General features: G+C 31.6%; 1 long non-coding RNA gene across 1 annotated transcript; it reads left to right on the forward strand.

The window, feature by feature from the left end:
* Positions 1-22,235: 22,235 nt before the first annotated feature.
* Positions 22,236-23,380, forward strand: LOC128279500 (uncharacterized). The gene is made up of 2 exons (XR_008269698.1): positions 22,236-22,844; positions 22,976-23,380. It is a non-coding gene; the product is annotated as an uncharacterized LOC128279500 (long non-coding RNA).
* The last annotated feature ends 1,367 nt before the right edge of the window (positions 23,381-24,747 follow it).

Genomic DNA, 24,747 nt, shown 5'->3' on the forward strand with positions numbered 1-24,747 from the left:
GATCTAGAAGTCATTTTGACTCTATCCCACATTACTTCAAATATCTCATTATCGGAAATTCTTTTGCTTTATAGTTTCTTTTATAAGAAACTAGACTCATCAAGCTTTAATTACATAATTTATTCAGCTTCTAACTTAACTCCCACAATTTATGGTGATTTTCCAAAATCACTTTACTACTGCTATCCCAAACAGATTATTACTAATTCACTCTTTCACACATCCTTTGCATACATATTATTTAAACATGTGTATCACCAATCAATTTCATTATATATATCTATAATTTCACTTAAGCATAATATCAATACAACACATTGTGCTCAAATCATTATTCAAGTTCAAATTCGGCTAACACACATATAAACACTAGCAACTAAATATTAACATTTGCATTTCACCATAATAGCCATTTGCCACTAAGAATTTAAGCCACTACTTAATCTTCAAATCATCTAAATACTGGTAATTAACACCTATACATCATACTGAAATTGTTAATCCTCATAGTCCTTAACCGATTGTTAGCAACTCAAGCCACAATATTATTTCTTAAGATACCTACAATAACCACATTCGGCATCTCCCTAAAACACATTCTAACCTCTACCTTCAAGTTAAAAGCAATTTAACAATTCATCATTTTCCACATTACTATCCAATTTAATAAAGAAAAAAATATATATATATACTAAGAGTTCTAGCTTCTTGACCGAATTTCAAACCCCCAAATAACCCAAATTTAAAACATGGAATCGGTAGCATTCTAACCAATCATCCAAACTATGTATAATTTTTTTCAATAATTTCTTAGTACTTACCTCATTATAGCCATCACCTAAGCTGAAAATTTAAGCAAAAATTTCCTTCTTCCTCACTTCAAGCTACGGCAATGGAGGAGTAAAAATGGATTCACTTTGGTTTTTCCTCCCACTAACTCTTTATCTTATTTTCTTATTTATTTTGTATATTAAAATGCTAATATAAAACACATATAATATATATTAATCAGTATCATGGCCTGCCACTAAAAAAAATGGCTAATTTGACATTCAAGTCCACCTTTTTGACAATATGCATTAATAGACCACTTTACAATTTAGCTATCACATTTCACAATTGTCTCACATAAGTCCTATTTAATAAATTTCACATTCAAATAACAAAATTAAGGTATGTATATTTCACACATGCATGTTCACATACAATAAGCATAAAATATAACGGTTAATTATTTTTATGACTCGGTTTTGTGGTCCCGAAACCACTTTCCGACTAGGGTCAAATTAGGGCTGTCACAATATGAATCACTTAACGCAGGTTTTTTGATGAAAACAAGTGTTATCATTCAATTGGCAGATAAGTCTATTGTGTATCTTGAAGGAGTCCTCGAGGACGTATTGGTAAAAGTTAACAAACTTATTTTCCATGCAGATTTTTATGTGATAAAAATGGAGGAGGACAACACTCCTAGATCTTCAGACCTCTTGTTGGGCTGACATACTTAGTACCGCTAGCACTAAAATCGATGTTCGAAGCAGAACTCTTATAATGGAATTTGATGGGAAGATCGTGAAATTTAATGTTTATGACGCTATTAATCATCCAAGTGAAATATTGAGCGTAAACTGTGTCGACATAATTGATTCTTTAGTAGAGGAGACTTTTGAGTCCATTTATGAAGATAAATTTGAATTTATAGTTGATGATTATGAATCTGTTAATGAATTATTGTCTCTATCAAACATTAAACTTTTACCTTCTGTTGTGCAGGCTCCAGATTTGGAATTAAAGCCACTTCTCGAACATCTTAAGTATGCGTTTTTGGGAAAAGGTAATACCCTTCCGATTATAGTTTCAAATAAACTCTCTAAGCTCGAAGAAGAAAGTTTGATCTAGGTACTACAAAATCATAAGGAGGCGATTGGCTGGACCATTGCCAATGTAAAAGGGATAAGCCTTTTGACATGCACACACAGAATCTACTTGGAGGAAAACACTAAACCAAGATGAGAAGCGCAAAGACGGTTGAACCCGAATATGATAGAGGTGGTAAAAAAGGAGATAATCAAGCTGCTGGATGCTTACATAATCTACCCCATTTCTAACAGCAGATGGGTAAGTTTGGTACAAGTCGTGCCCAAGAAAATGGGCGTGACAGTAAAAAAAAATTGTTGAAAGTGACTTGGTACCAACTCAAGTGCAAAATGGGTGGCGTATCTGCATTGATTACAGGAAGTTAAATTTTTACAATAGAAAAGATCATTTCCCTCTTCTTTTTATAAATCAAATGCTTGAGTGATTAGCTAGTAAAACTCATTTTTGTTGTCTTGATGGATACTCAGGTTTCTTCCAAATCCTAGTTGCATTAAAGGACCAGGAAAAGACCATTTTTACGTGCCCATTCGGCACATTTGCATATAGAAGAATTCCATTTGGACTTTGCAATGATTGGCCACCTTCTAGAAATGTATGATGAGTATATTTTCTGAATATGTGGAAAAAATTATCGAAGTTTTTATGGATGACTTTACTGTGTGTGGGAATTGTTTTGACAAATGCCTTAAAAACCTCACGATAATTTAAAATAGGTGCATAGAATTTAATCTTGTTTTGAATTATGAAAAGTGTCATTTTATGATAGACAAAGGTTTGATTCTAGGTTATATAGTTTCAGCTAAGGGAATTAAGGTCGATAAGGCCAAAACTGACATTATAATTTCTTTGCCATATCCCTCTACTATAAGAGAGATATGTTCTTTCCTTGGCCATGCATGATTTAACAGGCGTTTTATAAAGAACTTCTCCAAAGTAGCTGAATCACTATTTGAATTTTTGCAAAAAGATAAGAAATTAGAGTTCAGCTCGAAATACAAAGAAGCTTTTGATACACTCAAGCAGAAGTTGGTGTCCGCTCCTATAGTACAAGCACCAGATTGGAACTACCCCTTTGAAATTATGTACGATGCAAGTGAACGCAGTGTGGGGGCCCTGTTAGGAAAAAAGATAGACAAAGAGCCTCATGCCATTTGTTATACCTCAAAAACCCTAGATGCTGCACAAAGCAACTACACCACCACAGAAAAAGAACTCTTAGCTGTTGTAATTGCTTTGGATAAATTTTGGTCATATTTATTGGGATTTAAGGTGATTACTTTTTCTGATCTTGCAGTTCTCAAGTACTTGATCGCAAAGAAGGAAGCAAAATCGAGGCTCATTAGATGGATTTTGCTGCTCCAAGAATTTTTCCATAGAGATTCGTGACAAAAAGGGATGCGAAAACTTGCTAGCCGACCACTTAAATAGGTTAAAAATACCTGATGATGACATTCCTATAAAGGATGAGTTCCCTGATAAGAGTTTATTTTTGACCGAGGCTCAATACCCATGGTATGCGGATATAGTAAATCTCTTAACCACAGGTTCGTTGCCTACTGAGTTAGTATGTTCCGTAAAGGACAAGTTGAGACGAGAAGCTCGATATTACATTTGGGATGACCCATACTTGTGGAAACACTGTTCAGATCAGATAATAAGACGGTGTGTTCTAGAAATCGAAGTAACCTCTATCCTCACTTTTTGTCATATAAAAGCTTACGGAGGTCACTTTGGTCCTAAAAGATTGCTCACAAGGTATTAAAGTATGGTCTATATTGACCCACAATTTTTCATGACGCATATAATTTCTGTAAGTCTTGCGATAAATGCCAACATACAGGTAACATTACTAAACGAAATCAAATGCCCTTATCCCCGATTCATGTATGTGAGATTTTTGATGTATGGGGCATTGATTTCATGGGCTCATTTATTTCTCCATTTAGAAATGTCTATATAATTCTTGCAGTAGACTATGTTTCCAAGTGGATAGAAGCAAAGCCTACTCGTAATGATAATGTTAAAACTGTTATGGAGTTTCTAAAACGAACTATTTTTTCTAGGTTTGGCACATCTCGAGCTCTGATCAGTGATCGTGGCACCCACTTTTGCAACAAAGTCATAGAGGCACTATTGTCAAAATACGAAGTTCATCATCGTATAGCAACAGCTTACCATCCCCAAACAAATGGTCTAGCAGAGGTTTCGAATAGGGAGATCAAGTCTATTTTGGAGAAAGCAGTTTGGTCCAACCGAAAAGATTAGAGTCTTCGGCTTAATGACGCACTTTAGGCTTATCAAATGGCGTATAAATGACCAATTGGCATGACCCCATATCGACTTATTTTTGGCAAAGCTTGCCATCTTCCGGTAGAATTGGAACATAAAGTTTATTGGGCTGTTCGAAAATGTAACATGGAGTTAGAACTAGCAGAGAAGGCAAGGAAATTAGAAATCCAAGAATTGGAGGAAATTTGTAATGATGCCTACGAGAATACTCACATTTATAAAGACAAGACAAAGTTGTTTCATGACAAGAAAATAACTCAGAAGCATTTTTTGGTAGGACAAAAAATTTTACTTTATAACTCCGTCTTAAAGCTATTCCCATGTAAGTTTTGATCTCGATGGCAAGGACTTTTTATTGTGACCGAAGTATTTACACATGGTACAGTTGAAATAGAAAGTGAAGAATTAGGAAAGCGGTTTATAGTCAATGGCCAACGGTTGAATCCGTTTTACAAGAATTTTCAAGCCCACACGGTTGAAAAGATTCATCTGGAACCACCACAGAACCATTCACGGCGTTGAGCAAACGACGTTAAACAAGCGCTTGTTGGGAGGCAACCCAATTTTTATTTTTATTTATTATTTAATTAATTTAATTTAATTTAATTTAATTTAATTTATTTTATTATTTATTATTTTATTTTTAGATGCTGATAAAATTATCTGTCTAGGTAAACCGAAGCGAAAATAGAGAGAAAAAGAAAGAGAGAAACAAAAACCTGCAGCCAAACACCCACCTTTTAGCCTAATCTTATTACCATTATGTGCGAACGACATTAATTACACGGGGAGTTCTTCTAAACTTTTTCCACCTATTTGTTTATTTTCTTCCATATCGAGGACAATGTGTTTTAAGTAGGGGGAGACATTCCTCATGATTTTCATTTTACATGCTATTTTTATAACACCTCTAACCCACATCCGTCACTGAAACAGGGTTACAAGATGTTACAGTTTTTTTCGTTTCTACTTCTTTGATCGTTGTTGCCCATATAATTTTTTTTAAGAATATTCTACCTCTTTTCATGCCCAAGAATTTGACCACGACTTGCCTACTGTTTGACCTGCATGCATGTTTTTTGTCTACTGAGTTAGTTATGATTTTGCCTAATTGATTCCATTTCCACTGTTTTATTTATATTATGTTAAAATAATTATGATTAATAGAGTTAACCCTATTTTGCTTTTAGTAAATTTGATTAAGTCTAAATACAAAGAGGACACTTAATACAATTGCATGTTTAAAATATGTTCATGATTATTAATGTGGTTGCTGAAACTTATTTTTGACACTTAATTGTTGCTCCTAAGTCCTCCAAAATTAAAATTTCGTTTAATAATAATGTTTCCATGTTATGAGTGCAGCTTAAGACGTGACTAGCTGAGTAACCGGGGTAGGGTGCTTGGGTTGTCATCCTATTTTGCGCCAAAAGGTTGTGTGACGTGTTAGGTAAAACTCTGCTAATCGGAATTAATTTTTAAAAATGTGTTGGCCTGAGTAACTAAGGTGAGGTGCTTGGCTGTCATCTCTCTTCGCGTCAAAAGGTTCGATATGTTCTTAAGAAAAAATAAAAATTAGAAGTATGTTGGGCTAAGTAACCAGGATGAGGTGCTTGGCTGTCATCTCTCTTCGTGTCAAAAGTTTCAATATAATCCTAAGTAAAAATAAATAAATAAATAATAAGAATAATTAAAAAAAAAGGGAGATGTATTAATAAAATTTGGGGACTAAAGATAGAAACAAATAGAGTGTCTTGATAGGTTTGGTAAATTACCTAATTTTCATTAAATAATTCAAGTCGATTTTGTGACAGCCCAAAATAGACCCTAGCCGGAATGTGGTTTCGGGACCACAAAACCGAGGCATAACAATAATTTAAAATTTATTTCGATGCCTATAATATGTGTGTATTCATGTATGACATTTTTGATGATTGATTTAGTGTTATAAAGGTGAATTCCACTAGAAAGGACTTAGTAGTGAACTTTGAAAATACGATAGGGAAAGGGTGATGACTAATTAAAGCATGCATGCAAAATAATGGACTTGCATGTCAAATTCCCCTTTTACAAGTAATGGCCGCCATGACAAAGAGATATGGGTTAAACATGTCATGAAACATGTTTTGTTGGGCATTAGGGAGAAATAGTAAACAAATAAGCATGGGTAAGAAAAGAATGAAAAAAAATGTGTGTGAGAGAGTAGCATACCCCATTGCAGTGCAACCAAGAAGAGAAAACAAAAAAATTTGTTCATGCTTGCTCTCTCCTTTTGGCCGAAAATACTAAGAGGAAGAAGGATTTTGCTTCATTTCCTTTGTTTAGAAGAGATCTAGAAGGTGATTTGGCTAAATTTGCATCAAGATTAAGGTATGTATGAGGTTGTGTTGGGAGTTTCATGCATGTTTTGGTTGCTAACTTGATGTGCATGTTAGCCATGGCTCAAATCTTTGTTATGCCATGGAAATGGTATTTGGCCAAAGTTGTTATAGTGATAAAGCCATTGCATGCTAAGTGTGAAGCTTGATGATGATGCATGCAATGATGGATTGTCTACTCTTGAGTAAGATTTTGAGTTTTTTTTTTGTTTTATCATGATTGAAGTAGAAAAGGAGCATGATTGTCATATTCGGCCATGATGCATTCATGAGCATGGTTCATGCTTCTTGCATGTTAGTTAAAATTTGTATTTTGGATGGCTATGGACACCTTGAAATTCGCCATGCTCATATTGTATATATATGTTTGCACATGATGTTTTGGCTATGAAGTAAGTGATGAATATATTGGTTTAAAGAAGAAGATGTGGAAGAATGCTTGTGAAATTGCAAGCACAATTGCCTAGCACACACATAAGTGCTTGATGCTATATTATAAGTTTTAATACAATGTGCAAAGCATTAACTAGTAAAATGCATGCTGTTTTGTGAGGTATTATGCAAAATTGGCCTCAACATGTACATGAATGTTCGGCCTTGGGTAGCCTATTGAAGGCTTTAGCTTTTCCTTGATGCTCAAATAAATTGTATTGAATTGCTTGATGTAGTATAAAATGTGCATGACCATTGTGTATTCAAGCTAAAGAGTGGCCATATGACCATTTAAAATCCTTGTCATATTCGGCCATAAGCAAGCACAATGAGGTTTTAATAAATTGAATTTGTTTGAATTAGCTCAAGAGCTAAGAGGGCCACAATTGGACAAGGGGAAGGAAAAGGTGATCGAATAGCCGAAAAAGCCGTTCGACAACATCCGAGGTAAGTCCTCAAGAAGTGACCTTACTTGAATTATGTGAGATGAAGTATGGATGTGTATGATTATTGATTTATGTGTGTATGAGAAATTGAATGATACCCGGCTAAGTCCCAAGGCGAATATGCTTGTGAATATATGTGCGTTTGAGCCTTAGTAACGAAAATGAAATATGTATGTCCAATGATTATTGATGTATGTGTACATGAGAAATTGAATAATATCCGGCTAAGCCCGAAGACAATTATGCTGAAATTATATCCGGTTAAGACCGAAGGCAATTGTGCTAGTGGCTATATCCGGCTAAGACCAAGGCATTCGTATGCGAAGTTATTCTATCCGGCTAAGACCAAGGCATTTGTGCACGTGATTATATCCGGTTATATTCCAAAGAATCTTGGGCTGGAGGTGAGTGTTGGTTGCTGTAATGAATTCAATTAGTACACTCGAAAAGCCCAAAGGATAAGGTACGTTATATGTGCATTGGAAAGTCGACATGTTTGAGCAACATTCGCTCAATCGACTAATGAATTTCAGTTATTGAATTGATTGATACTTTGTGAAATTATATAATGATGAAGTGTGAAGTAAGAATGTGTATAAATGAAATGATGCATTTGGCTATGTGAATGTATTGTTGTAATTAGAGTTGATTATATTCCTTGAGACTTACTAAGCATAAAAATGCTTACCCCGTTGCTTTGGCTCTCAGTTTTCTAGATTTCGCTCGAAGCAATCGGATTTGGGATCGTTGAAGTCGAAGTCATCCACACTATCAAGCCTCCATTTTGGTATAAATTTTTGGTTGAACTTGAAATGGCATGTATAGGACTACCCCTTGTTTGTTAAATATGTTGTGATGTATATATGTACGGCCATGCGAAAATGGCTCGAAAAAGGAAGCATGAACTTAGACTAATTGTGGTTTGTATGTATATATTTGGTGTCATGATGTGGCTATGGCTTGGAAATGGGAATGTTGGTCATATGATCAGCCATTGGCATGGTTAAAATGATCATATATGAACCTATGTATGGCAAGACTAGTTGGTTCATGGAGACTACCAAATAGGTAAGACCTACCTTAAAAACAGATGCTGCCAGCTGCAGTGACGTGAATGTGAAAAATCACCAAAATTCGTAGGAATGGAATTAAATAGTGAATAAGCTATGTAAATTAACCTTGATGAGTCTATTTTCATATGGAAGAAACGAAATGGTCATAGGAGTTACATGTTAAGAGATATTAAAGCTGTTGTGAGACAGGGCCAGAACGGTTTCTGGGTTCCCTGTCGCAACTTTAAAAATTTACTATAAATTATCAAAAAAGAATTAGGAGACATACCTTATATGTACAGATTCCATTTTGAGTCTAGTTTCATTAGAAACAAACGGCACCAGCATTAAAGCCCTGTACAGAGAGATATTCAAGTTATACCGCGCGAAGGTCAGAGCAGTCGATCCCTGTAACATGGGTGACTTTAACTAATAAACTGTACCAATTGGCCAGACCAAAAATTCTAGAAATAAATCCATGGATGGATATATGAGTCTAAATTCAGGGAAAATTTGCGAAACCAGTTTCCGAGTTTTGAAACTCGAGATATGATTTTTAAGGCGACAGTGACGCAGTTTTTCAGCCTGACTGGAAATGTCAAATGGATGGGCAAAACAAGTGAACTTGGCTTGTTAACCCCTCGTGTCCGACACCGGCGATGGTCTCGGGTTCGGGGTGTTACAGATTTTAATTTTTGTATGTGTTAATTGGAATATTTTTTTTATTTTACTTAAAGCAAGCTAAGGGTTCTCTTTATTTTTCATATGCATTTTGACTAATTTTTATAAAACTTTGGAGTGGTACTTCTTTCATGGCAGGATTTAACTTTCACAGTGGATAGGAACCATACTTGAGCGCAAGCAGGGGCTAAGTAGGAGGAATTTGATAATACTCTAAAACGACATATTTTTATGTGCTAATTGCATGTTTATTTTGAGTATGACCCTACTAATTTGAGCTATTTATGGTCTTTTATCTTTCAGGGACTAAATTGGAAGCAAAAGGAAATTTAAAGGAAAAGTACAATTTTGAAGATAAAATGGGCCAACATGCAACATAGGAAAAAAGGTGGTACCAAAAAAGCAAGTATGGAAGGCATAATGGCAAAAGTGCAAAAGAAGAGATTTGTAGCACAAGATTTTATTTAATGTTTAATTATACTAGGATAATTATTAGGGATTATTATTTAGATTTAATTTTAGGATTTATTTTCATTTATCTTTAATTATCTTTATTTATTTGTATTTATCTTTTAAAATTTAATTAGGAATAGACTAGGTTTCTTAGTACTATAAATAGGGGATGAAGTGACACAAATTTCATTCATCTTTTCTGTAAACACTCTCTTCTCATAAAGTTTAGCCTTTTTGTTCTTTCCATATTTTCTTCAATAAAAATTCTCTTTTTATTATATTTAGTTTTTTCCCCAAAAATCATGAGCCACTAAATCTATCTAGCCGAAGGTTGTCAAAATTTCCCAAAAATTGTTCTTGAGGCTTAGAATCTGTAGCCTTCTCGACTAATATTCATCGTTTCTCTGCTTTATGGGGCAGACGCGTTTGTCCATGTCTCTTAAAAGGTGATCTTTTCAATGTGTGCAAAGGCGGCCACTTTGTATGTTTTGAGAAGGTTACACAGTCGGTTCGTTAGCTTATTGTGTCAGAGGTTGACGAGCCCAAGAGACAAAATGGCGTAGGATTCGCCATTGAGAAGTGATGATCTAGCATAAGATGATCCCACAGAAGCGATTGTTGGCTAGAGTCAGGTTCTGCTAAATTGTAAGTCCAAATTCTTGGAGCTGGTGGTCGAGGCGTCCTCTTCCACTATAACTGGCTTATTCTGTTTGAAAAGGATCACCTAAAAGCTAAAGATTGAACCCAAGGCAGATCGAGACAACCGAAGGCTGAAATCTCTCTATAAGAACACCTTTTCCTCAACTTTATTTATTTCTATCATTTTAAATTTTCGAAATTCCAATCAAAACTTTTAATTTTGTTTTTTTATTTTATTTTTCCAGATCAAAACTTTTTAATTCTATTTTTTTATTTCTTTTCCAGGTACGTAGGTTTTCTTGGGCACGATTCTGACCAAAATTTTGAGGAACAAATAATTGTGTAATCCGGTCCCTGAGGATTTGACCCTACTTCCCTTATACTATTATTTTTATTATTTTTAATATTTTATTGGGATAGGATATTTTTGTTACTCTCAATTGATTCGACTTGACTCGATTCGAAAAAAATTCAAATCGAGTTGGGATGACAAAATAGAACTTGTTAACTCGAAATGAATTTCACTTGATTCGATTGAACGCTCACCCTTTCTCGTCAATGAGTACTAATCCACATACCGATCGCTGAATCATTACTTAGATCTCGTTAGTGAAACTTTTTAAAAGAAGAAACTTAACAACTAAGTGGCTTAAATAAATTTTTTTAAATAATTTAATGACTTAAATGAAAATTTTTAAATATTATAAGGACCAAATTATAAGTTTTTAATTAAGTGATCAAAACAAAATTTTATTCATAATTTAATATCTAATGATATAATTTACTTTTTTTTCTTCCAAATACGGAAATACCCATATTCAGTTCCTCAACAAATGTACGTACGTAGACCAGCCAGGGATGAATAGAATGACCAACCCACCTATACATAGGCGGGTCCTTTTTATAATTTTGGATTTTGACTTTTATCAAATTTAAATTTATTTAAAATTTTAATATTTGAATTTGAATAAATATTTTTTTAATTTGGAATATTATTATTTTTATATTATACTACTTTCTAATGTCATGTGTGGTTTTGAGTAATTAATTTTAATTAATTTGTTAAATATTGTATTTCTTAATTACTATAATTAACATACAATTAATATTCTTTATTTGAACGGATGAGTATAATTAAAATATATTAAATTATTTAAAATTTTTACTTTTATAATAATTAAAAAATTTAATCATAATTAAAACATGTTTAACTTAATCAATGTAAAGTAACTAGTAATTAACATAATTACAATATATTAATTATTTTGATAATTTAAATATAATACTAATATATTGAAGGATTTGTAAAAATATTAAAATTTGATATATTGTAAATTAAACTTTCCACTATTAATTTATTTTTTCTTAACAGTCAATATATTGACCATAGTAATTTTAGATAATATATAAATAATATAAATACAATACAATATATTTTATTATAAAATGTATTATTTATTAAATTTTATATATGAGATATAAATTTTGGGTGAGTGAAATTAAAACCAACTTAAACGTAATCCTGAAAATTTTAATTAAAAAAATCATCTATCTAACTTAAAAACTTGATTTTCAAAATAAATAAAAAATTCCTTCCTTGTTAAATTCAATCAAATCAAACTGATCAGATTCAAGTTTATTACCAAATTAGGTTATACATACAATTATCAACTTCGTATGCAAACTCCCATTATTTTTCTCTTTGTATATAGATACATAAAAGGCAAAGTATAAGATTTTTTGGTAATAAAATTATTGGAATATAAATTACTTGTCACATTCTCGAATGTTATTTTATTTTATTTATTTGGTTAAATGTAAAATTTTACTATTTAATTTATAAAATATAAAATTATCTAAAACACATTTTACTATATTATTTTTATTATATAATTTATTCATTTAATTACTTCAACATTAACTAAGAGATATTAATCTCAAAATTCATGGAGCTATTCCATTGTACTCTAAAACTTTGTATTCTCATTTTTATTACCTAAATCTTACATTTGATACAATGTTAATATAATCCATGAGTTTTTTCTTCAAGTACTAACATTATCCTATTATTTGAATACACTATAATCTTAATTTCTTTTATTTTATTATTAAATATCATTTTTTAAAAATATTTTATATAAATTCATATATATTAAAAAGACTATTTATTTAAATAATTTTACAGTTTTTCCTAAAATTCGACATTTTTCAAATATTCTTTTGATTAAATTAAGTATTTAAGTTTTCTAAAATTTGTAGTTTATTGGAAAATTGACAGCCAATTATTTTTTTCATTAAAATTCCTTTTCAAAATATGATGGAGAATATTAGTTGAAAAAGTTTGATTTTTCAGAAAAGTACAGGTCTATCCAGAATTTTGTTTTACAATTTAAAAAATTAAAAGAATTTAATACAATATTGGAGATGAGGATAAGGTGACATGGTTTGAACCTGTGTCAAACGAATATCTAGAAAACTTTTTAACCATCGCTCTATATAAGGCAAAAAATAATTTTAGTAAAATTTGTAAATGCATACACAAAACAATATTTTCAATATTTTTGAATTTATAATAAATTTTTTATTTACAAAAGATTTTTATAGTTTAAAAAACTTTTGGAAAAATTGAAATTTTGTTAAAAATGATTGAAAATTGAAATTTTGCATTATTATAAATTGATTTCAAAGAATTTTGTGTAGGATTTTTCTTTTGGTAATGTTTTGAAATCTTTATTTTATTATGAGCAGGCATTAATAGGAAGAGCCTATGTAATTTTTATTTCTTGATGTAGATATATGTTATACTTTTATTACTTGTTTATTGTTATCTCATTAGTTTTAACAACATCAACAAACCAAAATTAATGATTTAACTAAAATTTATAAACCAAATATTTTTATAAAGTAAAAAGACTGTATGAAATTAAGCAAATATATTAATTAGAAAAAGTAAGTAACACGTGTCATTATGTTATTGGAAAGAAGAAGAATAAATTGAAGAGCAAAGACACGGATCGCAAAAAACCGAGGTCAATTTATTTTTCAAATTTCCTTTATCTTTACCACACAAATACTCCACGTTGCATCTGTAAACTACTCGCACGTGCTCTTACTGTATCAGTGGCATCACTTTTATCTCGCTCCAATCCAATCTACGCCTCTTTTAACAGCCACTTCGTCACTGTTCTTTTCATTAAAAATTAACTATTTTACCAAATACTATTTAAGTTTTTCTTTTTCAGTCCATTTCCTCAAACAAATAAATATTCTGTTACTTAAAATTTAAAAAAAAGTGAAAAAAGTTGGATAATTTAATTAATCCTCAACACCAGCGGTGCTTAGTAATATCAGTTAATCAGATTCAACTACCAATTTACTTTTAAAATCTTAAGCTTTAAATAATAAATGTAAGTAAATTCCATGTTTAGTAGTGTTATTTAAATTCGAAAACTTTTGAAATAAGGAACTTTAAAAAAATCACATGCTTTGTGCTTTTCAAGTTTGCAGTGGAGACGGTGGACTTTTTTCTCTTGTTTGCTCACAAAACAGGAGTGACTGTGTTGGACACGTGGAGAGAAGGAACTGGTCTGTTGTGATTATAAATAACGGGCAAATAAGGGAAGATCAAGCTCAGCGATAGGGTTATAGAAATAGTAATAGTTATAGATGGTAAGGAGGAGCCCTTTTCCCAAAACCAACCATTTCGGTGAAGGGAAAAGGGGCTGGAGATTGATTCAGTTACCGGCGGTCTCTAATTCGCTTGGTGCAGGTCGGGAACTGATTAGCTGTTCCTTAATATTGGATTGATTTTGATTTTGATTTAAGCCAGATGGCTGGGCGTGATTGGAGGAAGCGCGAATCGGATCCCGCCTTGCATCAACTGAATCGGAGACCGCGGTGAAGGTTGCGTGGATCTTTCCTTTTTGTTCACTTTTAGGCTTATGATTCAGATCTCAGGTTGGGATTTTATTTTCCTTCTTGCTTGTTTTTGGTAGCTTTTTTTAAAAAAAAATTATTATGACTATTGATTTGTTTTATTATTATGGAAACTACAGATTTGCTTCTGAATCATTAGATTTGGGATTTTTTTTTTTGTTTTAAATATATAAATTGTTTTTTTTTTTTGGTTATCTTTCTTTCGACGATTCAAACGTCAAGAAGAAAAGGGATTTACAAAATTGTTAATTGCTCAAACTTCACTTAGTTTAAAAAATTATGGCGTTGTTGTAGTAAAATAAATGCATTACTTCATTGTAAATGTTTTGTTTAAATCTAGGAATTACTATGATAATATACATTGGAATTAGTCAATTCCTATTTCTTGTTAATTAAGAGTAACCTCCTATGAGTTCACTGCAGATTTATTTTAGTAGTTGGTTTGATTTAAGATAACCATTCAATCTAATGTTTGTAATGATTGATTTTGATTGGATAGTAACACCGTAATGTTAGTTGTGCAAGCATTTTTTGTGATATCTTAATCTTATGTGTTGGGTAGTTTTCGTACTTCTCAAATGCTTCGTACAAGAGATACAATTAAATCCCATAACTTTATAAATCGTGTTATTCCACTGTATGAGTAGAATAAAGAAGTTTAGTCCTTGTTTTAACAAGTTCTAATATTTTGTTTATTTGATTATTGGACGTTCTTTCAGCGTAAAGATAGATTCTAAGTTCTATCTTCTTTTTTGTTTCAACTTACGGTATCCTTAGGAGCCTTTTGGGGGGATAAATCTCAGTTGTCAGTGTAAATCTAGATAGTCATTCAGTATTTGATAAATTAGTTTCAACTTTCTAGCCCAAAAGAGATAATTAAGTTTCTTTATTGTGTTTCTTATTAACATATTTAGTCCGTGTAGGGTCTAAACTGATGTCTAGCATCGACTCCTTCCTCGTTTTCAAACATCTGTCTATATTTATTTATTTCTGGATCCTAATTTGCTGCATCTGGTTTGTTGTTTATAATTCATTTAAAGGCTCAGAGGTTCCTTTGTAAGATATTGAGACATCCTGAATTTTGTTTAATTTGCATGCTCACTTTTTAATCAGCATCTGAGATTTGATTGATTGCAGCACTGGACTGCATGTGTGGCTATCCTTCTATTTTTGGTGCTGTTTTGTCCTGTGTTCATAATACCGTTATAATTTTATTGACTTCCGAAGTTGCATTATGGTAGAAATAATTCATTGAGGATTAGCTTTGTCTTTTCTAGTTGAAGTGCTGATTGTGTGATTCCTCATGGCAACAATTTTCTTGTTTGCACTCTTTGTATAGTCTCCACTATGTGAGAACATCTTTGGCAAGAGCATTAATAACCCCAAATCCCTTTTTTCTTGGTTGATCTGTCTTTGATTTTCTTTTTTTGTGCTAGGTTTATATTGTTTGTAAGAACCTTCTCTCTAGACTTATCATCAGGTCTATAGTTCCTACTTGGTTTATACATTGACATATTGTGTTATCTTTTATTTCCCATCTGTTGATATCCACCAGTAGAGTCTTTTGTCAATGAAGTCAATCGATGTCTGAAGGGCAATGCAGTTGCTGCCAAATTTGTCAACTGAACATATCTGTCTCTTTATCTAATCATCATTTTGGTGTCAAATTTTCAAGATAATGTTTGTGTTTTTTTGATGTGTTTCTCCCCAAGTGTGTTTGGTAGAGTGGAAAAGTAGAAGGCTAGAAAGAGGAGGGTTGAAAAGTGAAAAGAAAATATAACTTGTGTCTCTTTGGTAGAAAAGAAAAATGAGAAGAAAGAAAATAGTAAGGATGATATTTTCCATCCTAGAGATTTAAGCAAATCATTTTAAATTGAAAAGTAAAAAACAAAAAAGGAAAGGAGAGAAATGTAAATTAAGTGTGCATATTTATATGATTAAGTATTTCTTTTAATTTTCATTTTCAACTCCATTGATGGAAAGTGATTTTTTTTTTCCAAACAAGCTCACCAGTGGATATATATCTATATATATTCTCTTTCTGTTTTTCTTTTATTTCAATTTTTTTTTCATTTTCTATCAATTGTGGGAAAATAAAAGATGGAAAAAAAATTCGGTTAATCTATTAGATAGAAAAGAAGAAAAAAATATTGAAAGAAAAGGTCAAATGAGTCAAATACGTGGAAAAAAAATTAATTGGTAAAATAGGCTGATTTTTTGGAGGGATAACGTGAAAGCGCATATAGTTGAACGAATTTTTTGATAATTATAAAAAAAATATGTACGATTAGACATTCATTTCCTGACATGTCAACACAGAAGTTTGTCTAGTTAGGTGTGTTTTTACACTAACTATGTACAAAACGTGTTGTCTAGCTGGATGTGCTCTTATACTAACTATGTATACAAAGCTGTGTATCTAGATTTTCTTTTCACTCTCTTCAAAAAAATCTATTTTTCTAAATTGAAAAAGATTTATAAGATCAATTAACTCTTTTGATTTTTTTTTTTGGGCATATTCAACTAATTTAGTTGGACAAAATTTTAGGAAAATAAGAATTAAAAAATTGCAGATTTAACCTTTCTCTACTCTTATCTCTAAATGATTTTTATGCAATAATATGGAAAAAATATCTTTCCTTTTTATCTTCTCACTCAATTCTTTTTCGCATACCAAACACATTAATGTTTTTTCGTTCTTTTTACTTTTTCACTTTTCTTTGATCATTATTCAACTTTTTCAATCAATCAAGCATATCTTTAATTACTAAAAGTCCAAAAGCCTCAGCATTATCCTAACCATAGGTTTCCTGTTCCCCCAAAATTTATGTTAAGTTCTTAAACTGCTAAAGTATGTATTTTGGAAACGATGGTGAGAAGATGCGACACATACGGAATGGCGGAAGGGATATGTAAACTAATGAATCAACAGTGATTTGTTTTCGCCTTCCTTTATCCCTTTTAAGATTTAATTTTTGCATTTTACATTCTTGTTTTGGCCAATGCAAGGGATTTTCACGTTTGAAAGTTTCGTATACTCAAGGCCTGAGCAAAATTGATGCACTTGACTTTATATCAAAGCATCCTAGTATGGCGAGCACAATTTATTTACTGCTCATACTGTGTTGTGAAGGTATCCATCTTAGTTTTTGTTTTGCATGCTTTCCCAAAATTGTTGTTAGCCTGGGGTGGATAAATTACTAAGTTATTAATGTCTTTTTAAAAGCAAGAGGTAGATATTAGTTTTGATTATTAATATTTTCTCTCTTCTTGGAAATAACTATAAAAGTATATTTTAAAAAATTTCACTTTCAAGGATGATAATAAAGGTAATTCGGAATAAGAAGCAGTTTTGCTTTATTTAATTTTTTAATAATTCTTATTTAAAATAGTTGCTCGGAATAACTATTTGTTGAGATTGGATAAATTGTACACTTTGCTATTTGAACTTCGCTTCATGGTTCAAATTAGCATCTAAGAGTTTTTCTTTTTTGTTCCATTAGGTACTTGAACATGGTTTTAAGGTTTAATTTGGTACTTAAAGTTTAAGTACCGATTTGAATCTTGAATCTATTTTAGGTACCTAATTGGACAAAAAAAATCTTAAGTATCCATTTGAACCTTAAAGTCTAATTCAAATATCAAAATAAGAACAGCTATGTTAGAAACATCTATATTTAGAATAAGCTCTTATTTAGAACAAATAACATCTAGTGTAGCTGTTATTTGAGAACAATTCTTATTGAGAATAATTAATGTTCGAAATAGTTGATTTTAACATCAAGGCATGAATTTTCTACCTCATATAACAACATAGAGCTTTAATCACTTACTCTTTTGAGCCGTTAGTCTTGATTTTTGTATTAGAAATGTTAAATGGAGAAAAATCTCCTACTTTGCTTCAAGTAAAAGCTTTGCAATTGCTATTTAACATGATTGTTTGATTCAACCTAGATTGGTAGGATTAAAAATTAGTGAAGATATCAGTTCAAAAAAAAGAATCAGATCGATTGACTGATTGACCCACGAATTGATTTTTTATTTTTAATATATTTTTATTATTTATAAATTGTTAATTATTTATTTAATTAAATCAGTCGGATCAGTTAACTAATTACTTGATCGATTCAATCGTAAATTCGATTTTGAAAACCAAGCTATTTAGAACGAGTCTGATTCTGAAAACCAAGCCGGAAGTGAGTGGTGTTTTGCTTTTGGTTGTTTAGGTTTGGGAGATGCTATAGTACGTTTGAACTTTGTGACTTTTGGTGCTCTTCATTTGTCCTGATTTATTATTTTTAACTTTTGTTGTTTAATTATATTATTTTATTTATATAAAAAATAGTTTTGTATTGATTTTTATAAATTAATTATATATTTTTGTGATGGTGTTTGATAATAAAATTACTAAAATATAAAATTACTTAAAATATTTGTTTGATTTGCAAAATTTTATTTTTTGGTGGTATTGTAAAATTTTGAAATATAACAATCTTGTTTAGATTTCAAGATTTCTTTAAGGTGTTAATCTCATGTTAATCCGAAATATAAAGAAAAATTCCAATATCACAACTTTTATCTAACCTCACATTCTAAGTGAAATAATTTTTTTGAATAATTTTATTCTTTATTTATATAGTTTAACGAATTTCATCATTTTCTTAATGCAAATAACAATACAAGTTTAATTAGAAATAATAAAAAGTCTCTTATGCAAGTAAACAAGTCAATGTAATTCCTTTCACCATATGTTATTAATTCCCCAAAAAAATTAGTGTAATTCTATTTAAATTTTATTAATATTTGTGTCATTGTAAGTGTTAATATATATTATTTAAAAAAAGTGGTTTCACTTTTCATTTCATGATAAAGCTACCAAATTCTCTAAAACAAATAATTGATAATTATATAAATAAGTTTTCATAATTAAATTCGATTGGTAAAAAAAAAAGAACTGTTAGATTGAATTCATAAGTTAAAATTTAAGTGTTAATAAAAAATAATTTTAAGAAATATTAAATTTGGTCAACCAAATACACTAACCAAATGTCTTAAATAGGATAACAAAACATACATGGTAATATACTAAACAATCTTATATTTTGTTAATCCTATTATCAAAGGTAATAGTACAATGTAGCAAGTACCCTTGAATGTAAGATTACTTTTGGTAATACTAAAGATCACTGAAATGTAAAATTACTTAGCATATTTATCTAATATGTGAGAATTTATGGAGCTTTTACTCTAAAACTTTGTATTCAAACATAGGCAGAATTGCGAAAACCACCATCAATGTTTTGAGATTTTTTCACATCAACTCTTAACGTTATCAGTTGCAACTAAAACAATTAAAATGTCTGACAATTCCAACTAAAACAAGCAAACATAGATGAGCACATACATTTCATCTAAATCCTTATATTTGCCACACAATATACATTCATTTTGGCAATTTGAATAAGAATAAGCTTTTGCCACTGCTACCAACATATAGCCCAATCAAAATACACGCATTACATATTACATTGCAAAATAACAATGTCTTATAGAAAAATTTTCCCTTCTTAATTAATTTCAAGTTTTCCTTCTAACTCTTAATCTGCTTCAGCAATAAAGCCTTGTTTTGACCCACAAATAAAGAAAAATACACTACTCATTACTTTGATATTTACCAAACCCAATTTAAATTCTTAAAATGCCCTATTATATAATTATTATAAAATATACCACCCGAAATCCATCACGCTCTGGTGACTCGGAACCGACCCAATCAGGAAGAAAGCCCTTTTATATACGCTTCTTAGGATCCTCAACTCTAAAAAACTATGTACGTTCCATCTTTTTCATTAAAGACCCTTTTTCCCCCAGACACTGAAGAGGGGGGAACTGACCAACTAAATCTGATATTCAACAATGGTGCGGTGAGCGTGGATCGAACCCACCATAAGATTTCGCCATTCTCTGTGATGCCGAGGTTGCTGTCATCATTTTCTCTTATACTGGCAAGCTCTTTTGGGTTTTCCAGTTCTGGTGCAAAAGCAATAGCTGAGAAGCAGCAGTAATCAATGGCGACGGTGGATATCGAGACGAAGCAAGCGACATCGGCAGAAGAGACATGCATTGTCAAGAGCGGCGGCAAGCAAGGGGAAGGGCTCTGACAATACTATATCCAACACATCCACCGGCTTCAGCTCGACCTCTGCCAGAAAACTCACAATCTCAACCGTCTTAAAGCCCAACGCAATGAGCTCAATTCTCGAGATCCGTATCACACGAACATACCGATAATGATGCGCAGATGATTGAGTAGTAGTTAGCTTTTAAGGTGGTCTATATTGAACTTCTCTAGTGGTAGAAACATAACTTTGGAATTGAAGTTGCAATGATATTATAGGTATGTTCTAATCTGTAAAAGTTTTTACATAGTAAATTTGTAGTATAATTATCCCTTCTTTACTGTCCATAAGTGTTAGTTTTACAACTTAACTGTGATTGCCGCTTGCACGATAAACTCTGAGCTTTGCATTCAACTTTTGACATGGATGATATTAGTGATCTTGTAGTGCAATGGTAGGATGAAAGTTACTGGTGTAGTACTAATAGTAGCAGCAGTAGGAATTATATGGACTTTGATTGTGTTAATAATTACATTAAAGAGTTAAAATGATTGATGCAATTGGATTTCTACAATTGCAGAGATCAACTGCATGTGCCTTTGTGATCATAAAACCTCGAAATAGGATCAATGGTGTAGAAATCAGAGAATTTCGAAATTGAGAACACTTGTGTATTGAGATGAAAGAGTACATAGATATACGCCTGAGGAAATTAGCAAGCAGTACGTAATAAAAAATCATTTATAATCAATAATTCCAAAGGTGATGTTGTTTGGTGTAGCATATGCCGTGAGTAGTTAATTTGCATGAGTTGTCAACAAATAGTCAAAATATTAGACTTTATAAGGCTGGTTGAATAAATCCAAGAGGATTGTTGTTGGAGATGTGTAATTGTGCACAATTGATTTGTTGCTTATGGCTAAACCTTGAAATTAGTTGCATCATATGGTCATTGCTCTAGACTCCTATGTTGTTTGCTAATAATTGAAATATGAATTGCTTATTAGTTTCTAGAGGTTAAGGCCGTGAATGAATCTGCTGGTTACATTAGAATTGGATTCTATTTGTTGAAAAAAAAATCCCAATTATCTCCATTGCAGCAGCTAAACTATTATTAGATCTAACACAAAGTCATATAAACCAGCTACATCTGACCATTTGTAGTTTGATAGCCTGCTACATCTGACCATTTTGTTTGTATTCTTGCATGTTTGTTTGGATTTTATCTGGTGATAATTTTGACATCTGGTCTGTTTCCTGTCTTCTAATTTAGAACTTCACCCCTGTTGATATTCCTCGGCCCCTTTTTCAAAAATTGCTACGTTAACTTACTTTTTGGTAACAGAAAAGTGTTTGATGGTAAATAATTTTTGCATAGTGTATTGTTTGGATTTGCAAAAGATGGAGTTGTTCTCAAATTCTTAATATTTGTTTGCTTGTGTTTATACCTACTTCAATTGAAAAGTTATATTCTTTTCATGTCCTATTGTAAAGATAAAACTTGAGCTTGAATTTTGATTTTTCTTGATTCGACCTCTTTAATATTTTTAGAAGCATAATTTCATTTTTCCAATTCTTTAATTTTTATTTCCTATTTCTTGGTTCTTTTAAATTTCTTATTTTATTGGTCAACAAATTCTCAGGTAAGAACAACTCATTTTATAGGACATATATTTGAATCTTTTTTAAGTTTTAGAACTTTTGTTAGTTTATTTAAATGTGATTACTTTCATGATATTTACGCCATTGGTTGGTGCCTTAACGACTACTCTGATATTTAAGTTTATAGTGATGAAATATGCCAATTAATTATTAGTTAATATTTTTAAATTGGAATCTTTCATAGCTGTCATTTTGATGTAATTGATGCTTTAGTAAGCACTTCACAAATTATTATACTTTGCTTTTGACTGGAAGAAGAAAATTGACTTAATGATTATTATTTTAGCATTATCGTTTATGTTACTTTGCCATGTTTTATCCTTTTTCTGTCTACAAGAAGTCTGGTATATTTGATGTGGGCATTTGAACTATTTTAGACTATTTTCTAGCTTAGCTTAAATTAGCTTATGCTTGGAAGAGTTTGTCTATTCCTGTCAGTGGTTCATAGTTATCTATCAATTCATTATTTAATTCTAGCCTATGATGGAAGTTCATCAACATATCGGCAAATGTTGTCTCAACGTAAAAATTCATTTGTTTGGCGAGATCTCTTTTTTGAAACCAAAAGCATGTGGACCTTTCTTGACTATGTAAGGCTTTATTGTTATTTTCATTTATTAGACCTGGTCCTTGTATTGATTTTGATTACTGGAACTCGAGTATGATGTTCTGCACCTGGGTTATCTTGCTTTTGCTCTTGTTTTTTCGGATGAGGCTTGAAATTCTCATGAAAAAGAATAAAACATTCAAGTTCTTGCGTATCTACAACTTTGTAGTGATCGTGCATTTTTTCGCCTATCAGTCACCTTTCGTGGGGGAGTTTAGTTCTAGGAAGTTCAAGACTGTGAGCTACACATATGAAGTCATTGGATTTTACAAGTATGACTATGGGCTTCAAATTGCTGCAAGATCTGCACTTGTTGAGATTGTCATATTTATGTTTGTATCACTTCAGTCATATATGTTTTCCTCTCACAAGTCTGATTATGTGTCACGATACCTTGAAGTAGAGCAAATTGGTGCCATTGTACATGAACAAGAGAAGAAAGCTACTTGGAAAACTGCACAATTACAACAAATTTGTGACAAAGAGAAAAGCTCTCTTTGGAAGCAAGAACAAGTTAATAAACAAGATTCAGCTTTCGCTTTTGAAACACATGCATATGCTGCTTATATGAAAGGAGAAAGTCCCGAAGTTATGCCATCTCCAAATAATTTAGTGGAATAAGCACCTTTTAGATTCAGAGAAAAGTAGGAAAAACCAAGGAAAGAAACATCCTTTGATTTCTGCAGTCTCTTCAGTGATGGTGTTTCCCAGGTACAGTATATTGGAAATCAGGCAGTTAATAACCTTGTAATTTTCTTAAACATTGCACTAGAAAATTCCGATCTGAATGAGCATTCATCTAATAAAAGTTCTGATGCTATGAGTTTGCAGCTAGGGTGGATCTTTCGGCATATATGGTCCCAGATGTGATCTAATATTGATGTTGTGTGCTACTGTTTGTTTGTCCTCATCTTCCTATAGAACTTCAGTTTACCATCTATAGTGTATCTTATTGCTCTTTTCTTGTATGCTCTATGTGTGAATACGAGTTTGACTTATATCTTCTGGGTTGTCATGCTGATTTACAATCACTACTTTCTACTTTCGAAATTTTATAGATCTTACGATTCGCTGATTTACGATCATGACCTTCTACTTTTGAGATTTTACGAATCTTATGGTCTATTGATTTATGATCACAACCTTCATCTTTTGAGATTTTACGAATCTCACGGTCCGCTAATTTATGATCACGACTTTCTACTTTCGAGATTTTACGAATCTCACGGTTTGCTGATTTAAGATCACGTCTTTCTACTTTCAAGATTTTACGAATCTCCCTGTCCTTTGATATACAATCACGACCTAATTTTGAGATTTTACGAATCTTACGGTTCGCTGATTCATGATCACGACCTTCTACTTTCAAGATTTTACAAATCTCACGGTCCGCTGATTTACGACTATAACCATTTACTTTTGAGATTTTATGAATCTTACTACTCGTTGATTTATGATCATGACCTTCTACTTTCTAGATTTTACAAATCTCACAGCCCGCTGATTTACGATCACGGTCTTTTGTATACAAGATTTTCAGAATCTTATGGACTACAGTTCGCAACATTTCTGTAAATACAGTTTGCAGCATTTATGCAAAAATAATTCACAATATTCTACAATACAATTCGCAACATTTATGCAAATATAGTTCACAATAATTCTACAAAACAGTTAGCGGTGTTTTTCTAAATACAGTTTGCAATATTCTACGATACAATTCGCGACATTTATGCAAATGCAGTTCATAGTAATTCTATAGAATAGTTCACAACATTTTTGTAAATACAGTTCACTACATTTTTGTAAATACGGTTCGCAACATTTCTACAAATACAGTTTACAATATTCTACGATACAATTCACGACATTTATGCAAATACAATTCAGAGTAATTCTAAAAAATAGTTCACGACGTTTTTGTAAATACAGTTCGTAACATTTCTGTAAATACAATTCGCAGCATTGCTACAAATATAGTTCATAGTATTTTGCAACACAGTTCATTTCCTTAAAACCATAATAACCTTTTGACTCTTGTACCATACTGTCGCACAATAAAATTTTCTCAGAAAAAGTTTCAAGTTAAAACTTACTTAGTAAGCCCCTAATTACACGCTTCACACGTGTAAGTTTGTCTTAGAAGAGTCACTTTATAACTCTTCTTTAGCAAGG

The sequence above is a fragment of the Gossypium arboreum genome, chromosome 8 (assembly GCF_025698485.1).
Source record: "Gossypium arboreum isolate Shixiya-1 chromosome 8, ASM2569848v2, whole genome shotgun sequence".
NCBI lineage: Eukaryota > Viridiplantae > Streptophyta > Magnoliopsida > Malvales > Malvaceae > Gossypium > Gossypium arboreum.